This window comes from Fukomys damarensis, unplaced genomic scaffold, assembly GCF_012274545.1.
Source record: "Fukomys damarensis isolate Sample0158 unplaced genomic scaffold, DMR_v1.0_HiC HiC_scaffold_12, whole genome shotgun sequence".
Taxonomy (NCBI): domain Eukaryota; kingdom Metazoa; phylum Chordata; class Mammalia; order Rodentia; family Bathyergidae; genus Fukomys; species Fukomys damarensis.
This window is the reverse complement of record NW_022900924.1, coordinates 28,852,451-28,860,099: the sequence shown is the minus strand read 5'-3', so window position 1 is coordinate 28,860,099 and position 7,649 is coordinate 28,852,451. Positions and strand designations below refer to the sequence as shown.

Genomic DNA, 7,649 nt, shown 5'->3' with positions numbered 1-7,649 from the left:
GTATGATAGTAACTATCCTAGCTATGTTGCTGTCACTATTATACTCTATCAAATACCTGGTATGAACCTGATTTAGAACTAAACACTACTAATACATTCCATGTCACTGTGCTGTGCTACACTAAATGTATTGTTACCTCACTAAACCAATTAGACTGTTTTTTATAACTGGCTGAGTTCATACAGCAGGTGCGTGTGGTAGGACTAGAACTTCTGGTTGGCTTACGCCCTAAAGGTTCATTGGCATCACTTATTCTTGGTGATTTTTACACTATATAAAATTGAATCTCGCAAGATAAAATATTGGCAGATATAGGGACATACAAAATGATGATGTAAAGGCCTGTGTTTTAACTACATACAATTGTAAAAAAAATTAGCCCAGTATGGGGGTGCGCACAATACAGTTAAGTGTAGAAGTTTATAGAGTGACTGATTGCAGAAACAATCACATATCTTACCTTCAGTATATAAAAACACAAATTGAAAAACCGAAACATATTTTTGAAGCCAAAAATAAAAGAGTTGATCAGAATCTTCTTTGTACAGTACAAAAATAAAAAAGTTTGAGAAGCATGGGTTGATTGTATCTCTTTTCTTTTTATGTTACACACACACACACACACACACACACACACTCTCTCTCTGTATTATATTCACATATCCCCGTGGTCATATAGTTGATATAAAGAGTTCTAGGTTTGCCAAGAGGCTTGAATTCTTATTCTAAAGTTGTGTGCTGTAGCCTTTGATCAACAAGAAAACGTACAACATACATGGGAATTCTGAGCCTAAACTGTTTGGGTCTGTCCTTCGCTAGCTTTGTGATGTGTGTCAAATTCTCAGGGCCTTACTTTTCTTAAGTATGAATTGGGTTATGAGGGTTAATGAAATATTACATTAAAGTTTTGGACTAGTGCTTGCCAAATGGTACAAGTGTTATGTCCGGAATCCCCAAGACCTCCACTGGGTCTTGTTGAATTCCCTTGCTCTTTCCTTCCCTTGACCAACATTTTCCTGACCGTTTCCGGGAGCTAACGTGCCCCCTCTGCTGGAGGACAGCGTCAGGGCCAAGCACGCCGCCTGGTTGTTATGGGTACCGCAGTGACGCGGTCGCCAAGGAGACCAAAGCGGAAACAGAGGAGCAGCCTGGCTGAGGTGACGCTAGAGACTGGGGTCTCAGGTGAGTCAGCCGGCTGCCAGTGGAGGTGGCAGGAGAGGGTCTAGGGTGAGCCGAGCCGGGGTGGTGCTAGGAGCGAGGCAATGTGAGAGGAGAGAAGACTGGAGGGGAGTTGGGGAGTTGACCCCGGGGCCTGTTTGCCAAAACTAAGGGCAGCGGGACCCAGCCGCTTCCTCTGCTTCTTCCTACATTTTTTTTTTTTTTTTTTTTTTAAACTGGGGATCGAACTCGGGTCCTTGCATTTTCGAGCTAAATCCTGGCCCCGCTGTGCTTCTTCCTCCTTTTAATACACAAAAGACAAGATGTCAATGAATGGAAAAGTGAAACAGAAAATCCAGGGCCGTCTTCAACTGGATCCTCCTGCAGACCCTTCTTAGCAAATGCCAGCCTCTTTTATCCTCCGTGCCCCATGAGAAGCCTTATCATAGCCTCCCATGAAGTGTTTTTCCTTTGTTCTTTTCTGTCCACATGTACTTCATTCTTGAAATCCACTTTTCAAGTTAAGCTACAGTTAGGGGAAGGAGTCCTGTGAAATCTGAAACTGTGTAAGCTTCTTTTCTTTCCAAAATAATCGTTAGAAGCATATGTGTGTATATGTGTATACGTATATAAACACACACATGCACACATAGATCCTTGACTTTTTTTTTAATCCTTGACTTTTTAATCTAAAGTTAGCAAATCTTTAAAAAAGTTTTTCAAAGTTGAAGCTACCCAGGATTAAAATTATAAAAACTACATAATTATGGAAATCTAAAACCCTCCACAGCCTTTTTTTTTTCATGCTTAATCTTATAGGCTACATTAAGGCCTATACTTATCTCTCATAGAAGTACCACTTGTATTACAGGTGCATAACCTGAAAGTAGGTCTTTTGGTTACTTCCATTTAGGGTCTTGCAATTATTTTATTTGCTTTTATATATTTTCCTGTTTTCTGCACACGACAGTGCAAGTTCAATGAAGATTGACATCAGTGCTTAACTCAATACTTGACATAAGGGAGGTGTTCAATGTGTATTTGTTAATTGTTCATGGAGGCTTTTGGTAGAAGACATGGACTAAAGAAAACAAAAGTTTTTTTCATGTGTGTGAAAAAAGGGAGAAAGTGCTTATTTCATAGGATAGATATTCAATAAGTTGAAAGCAGTAGAAAAATTCAAATGCTTAAAACCTAGTACATTATCAGAATTGCACAATGTATAGGCAATTTACTAATCGCTGGTGATTTAAAGATCAGTGGTGGGATCCTGAAATATTTGAGCTACTTAAGGAATCTTCACTTAGATAAGCAATGATGCAAAAAATAACACCAAGCAGCATGAAGTAGCAAACAAGCTTAATGCATGCGAAAATATATAAGGAGCTCATTTTTTAAAAATTTAAATTGAATTTATTGGTACATTCTAGGTACACAGCACAGTTACATTCATTACTGGGATCTTGTACCTTTGCATGACAGGTCTTGGTTCTCATTTTTTCCCCTTGTCCCTGCCCTCCCTTCTCCACCTCCTTCCCTCCCCACCTGAGAAGCTCATTTTTGATACAGGAAATTTTCAGGAGAGAGGTGATCTTTGAAGTGAGCATTAAATAGAATAAAATTTGCTGAGTGAGGAGGTAGTAAATAAAGCAGAAGACATAGGAAAATTGTGCTGCATAATGGGAGATCTGAAGTGCCACACAGAATAACTGGGTACTATTTTTCCTATGAGTGTAAGGAATTTTTTAGAGACAAAATTTAGTAACTTTATGTTACTTGAAAGCAATTTGATGACCCAAAGTTTTTAAAAAATATTTGGAGATAACGCTATGAAAATTTTTAAAAAGTTAACAAAAAACAATTCTTTCTCTAACTTTCCTTTGTATATATGGCATGGAAAGAACATGAAAGAAGAAAGAATATTTACCAACCAATCTACTAAACGGTATGAACTGATTGCCACTTTAAGTACATAGAACCATATTTACAGCTAACAGGACTGGGAAGAAAATAGTGATTTCTGGTTTTGTGACATGTCTTAGGCCTATTTAACTTACTAAAACGTAAACTATCCATGAGAAAACACATAGGGTAATAGATTGTATGAGAGTGGGTAGTCTAGATGAAAATTTAAATGACTTTGGTTTCTGAAAGGTGTGATTAAGAAATGCAATAATTTCATGGTTGTTTGTAATCCCATAACATTTCTAGTCCATGTGTGTGGGAGCCTGCTGGCATTTGACATTGGAAAAGTAACTTCTTCTACCATTGAGGCATTGACACAATCTATGACTCTATTTGGCTTTTCTGAGATGAGGGTCTCAGCTATGCAGATGAGATTGACCTGGAGCTCACTGTGTAATCCAGGCTGGGTTTATGGGATTACCAGTGTTGACATGGAGCTCACTGTAATCCAGACTGGTTTTATGGGATTACAGGCATGCACCGCCACTCCTGGCTCAAGGACTTTGTTAAATTTGACCTTGTGATGGGAGGAACTCAGATAGCCAAAGATCTGATCTCCTCCCTAATATTGCTTGATACTTCCTGTTGGCCTGCCTTTAAAAGGAGCTGTTTCTGTGTAATAAATCGGACCTCTTGTCTCCACACTATTGAGTGTGCTGTCCTTTCTCAATCCTCACTCCCCAACTCATGTACGTTCGTGTTGTGACGGCCGGACCGCCACAGATGTGAGATTAATAATAATTATTGTGCCATCCAAACACTATAGAAGAGTTTATATAACCCAGCCCTAAGGCTTATGATGTAAAAAATCATGAAAGCAGAAGTGCTTTGTGTAAAGCAGTCTTGACATTTCTCCCACGGCCTTCTGCAGGTGGTTTCTTATGCTATCCCTTTCTCTCAGAGACTTTTAAGAGACCACAGCTTTATAGCTCATAGATCAGAAAACTTTGGTTTGATGTGCTGCCCATCCAGTGACATCAGGCATTGATATTTGGGTTGCTTTCACAAACTGGAAACATGTGAGGGAACATCAAGTCCTAATGAACAGTTCGGGATTATAATAGATACATTATGTGTGGACAAAAATGGGACTGGGGAAGAAAAATAATACAATCTAATAAATGTGTCCAGAAAAATTTCCAAATCACTTCTAAATGCTGGTATTTAATTGCAGAAAATGAAACAGAATAACTGAAAGACACAAGGAACTATGAGGCTTGCATAACACAAAGTTTATCTCCCTGGCTTCCAAAGGTAACTAAAGTTTTGAGCTTTGTTATTAATGCTCCTGACATTGTTATAGCCTCACTGTCTCAAGAAAGGTAACTAATTTTCCATTGGCTTTAAGAAAGGAAACAGGCAGAACAGCATGACTCACAATTATAATCTTCCCTTTTTTCTCCATGCAGGAAAATTGGCTTATGTGTGTGACTTGATAAAAGATTTAATTGAAAAGAAGCCTTACTAATTGCATTCAGTGAAGTGAAATGCCCCTGAAAAAGACCATTTATTGATTAAATCACATTATCAGCAGAGCTATTAATCTGAGTAATTTCATTCTAATGAGATTTTTGAGAATATTTTTTCATGCTTTGTACAGGTATAATCAATCATTGTGTATCAGCTTGGCATTATGCATGTGTACATAGAAATAAAATTGTATACCCCTGTGTGTAAATAAAATTGGGGTAATTAAGATTATTTCATCAATCAATCAGAGTGATTAATTATGGGGATTTAAAATATATTTTCTATGATAATAACATGGAAATTTGTGAGACGGTATCTAGGGAAGACAAGAGATTAGCAGTTGGGTTTTCTGTGTAGGATCGGAAAGGGGCACAGACTCCTTGATATTGAGAAAGCTTTTTCCTGGAGGTTTCTTAAAGGTGGCTTTTGTAGCCTTTATTTGATAAAACTAGATAAGTAATTCTTATAATGATAATTGCTTAATTTGGAGATAGTAGAAGAGAGTTTCATTGGAAAATGCTGTCATCTCCCTCCCCAAACACAAACCAAATCTTAGTTTTCCACTCCTGGAGTATTTTAACTTTCTGACAGTTATTTTAGCTTTTATAGACAGTACTTCATGGTGAAAAACAAATCTGAGTTAGTTGTATTCCTTTGATACTTCTGTCAGAATAATGTGATAATATCGTATTTGCCATTTTGGCCTTGCTACCTGTAGCGGAGGTCAGGAAGAAATAGGAAGATACATAATTTTGATTGCAATTCCAAATGTATTCGCACTTAATCCCATGATGCAACCACTATGTTGCTCAAAATGCAAATTATTTTGTATAATTTTATTTTGCAATTATCTTCAGAGAATAACTCCTTCACAATTTTCTCTAAGATGGTAACACATACTCTTTGAAATTAGATTTGATTTTTAGAGGTAGTTTAAATAATTTGGAGTTAAATTTAAGTAAGCAAAATAGTTGATCTTGTTGAATAACATTTTTAGTTTTTTAAAAAATTTATTTTCCTTTTTAGTTTGTTTTAAATTGACACATTTATTTATATGTATTTATAAAGTATGGTATGATAGCATAAAATGTATATATCACATATGATGATTAAATCAGGCTAATTAGCATTTCCATCTCCTCAAACATGAATCATTTCTATGCGTTGGAAAGTTTTGAATTATTGTATATTGCTCTTGACAATGTTTATCCTACTGTGAAATAGAATATCAGAACTAATTCCTTCTATCTAGCTGTGTTTTGGTATTTCTAATCTAATCTCTCTCCATCCCTCTCCTTTTTCCCCTTCTCAGTCTTTGGTTACTATTATTTCATTCTCTTTTGCTATGAGATCAAATTTTTTAGTTTGCAAAAATAAGTGAGAACATCGAGTATTTTTTGCTTGATCAATTTTACTTTTTATAATGTCTTGGAGCCTATTTGTTTCTTCAAAGGACAAAACTTAATTTTTGTGGTTATTAATGCATTTTATTCATCTATTACCTATTTATATCTATACATGATAAATGGAAAATATGATACATAACTTCTACACTGCTTTCCATAGTAGCTATATTAATTTAAATCTCTACTAACAGTGTACTGTATAAGTTTCCCTTTCTCTACATCCTTGCCAGCATGTTTTATCTATTTTAGGTAAGACGTTTTAATTGGTAACATATTTCATTGTAGTTTAGATTTACATTCCTTTGGCGACTAGTGGTATTGAGTATTTATTTGCTTTTAATTCATGAAAATCTCTACATATCTATGAAGTACCATATAATGTTGCGATATGTATATACGTAGTATAATATTCAAAACAGGGTGAACACATCCTTCTCCTCAAATGTTTACAATTCCTTTGTTGTAAAACCATTCAAAATCATTTCTTCCGGGTTCACTTAAAATATATAATATATTAGCATTATTTGTAGTCACTCTGCGGTGCATTAGTTTACTGGAACTTATTTTTCCTATCTAACTATAACTCAGACCCATTAATCAACCTGTTTCCATCTCTCTTTCTCTCCCTCCTCCCTTCTCTCTCCCTAAATTCAAAAATTGAATTGTTTGGGGATTTTTGCAGGTAAATTGTTTGATTTCCTTATGTATTCTGGATATTAGTTTCATCTCACATGAGTCATTGGCCAATAATTTATCTTATTTCCATTTTTAAATGCACAACAAAATTGATTCATATATCTGTTTAATATATGACGATCTCTCCCCATAGTTATAAAAGAGGCATTCAAAAAGTGTTTCTATCATTAGTTGCACTATTGAAATTATGAATGGCTCCTCAAAGAACAATATTGAAGAACTACTCATTTGGTTAGGCAGACTTCCATTTGTCTAACCCAATTTTGGTGTTATCTTACATAAGTCTTAGAGCAAAGTCTGTAGTCTTACTTTCTGTTTTTCCCACTAGAACTTTCACTGATTCTCACTACTTACAAAATAAATTCCAAATACTTGAACTTGGCATGTAAGCTCGTCATTTTTGAGCCTCTGCTTCTATAAACCTATGCTTGTTTTTTCCTTCCATGTGCCCTGCATACCAAACAAATTGAACTAATTAAAAATCCCCATTCAGGAGTTTTTCCCTCATAGGACTGAATGTTGAGCCAAATTATATTTCATCAAGAAGCTACCTTTCCTAAAAGGAGATGGGAGAAAAAGTAAAAAGAGTCAACAAATGGACAAAAACATGATAAGAATAAGTCAAAATATATCAGTTGTAACCATCAATGTTAATGGCCTCAATTCACCAATCAAGAGAAACAGATTGGCAGAATGGATTAAGAAGCAAAATCCAACAATATGTTGTATACAAGAAACACACCTAGTGCAAAAGGAAGTCCATAGACTGAAAGTGAAAGGATGGAAAACAATTCTCCATGCGTCAGGAGTCCAGAAAAAAGCAGGGGTAGCAATCTTATTCTCAGATAAAGTAAATTTCAAACCAAAACTCATTAAGAGAGACAAAGAAGGACACTACATCCTTGTAAAGGGAACAATTCAAGAGGAAGAGCTGACAATCATAAACATATATG

The 7,649-nt window shown here is 35.8% G+C and overlaps 1 protein-coding gene across 1 annotated transcript in view; it reads left to right on the top strand.

The window, feature by feature from the left end:
• The first annotated feature begins 929 nt into the window (after positions 1 to 929).
• Positions 930 to 7,649, top strand: part of Zbbx (zinc finger B-box domain containing) — a 100,574-nt gene continuing 93,854 nt past the window's right edge. The window contains exons 1-3 of the mRNA XM_010606684.2: positions 930 to 1,183; positions 3,061 to 3,104; positions 4,299 to 4,378. The gene's annotated coding sequence lies outside the window, so the exon portion shown is untranslated. The remainder of the gene's footprint in view (positions 1,184 to 3,060; positions 3,105 to 4,298; positions 4,379 to 7,649) is intronic.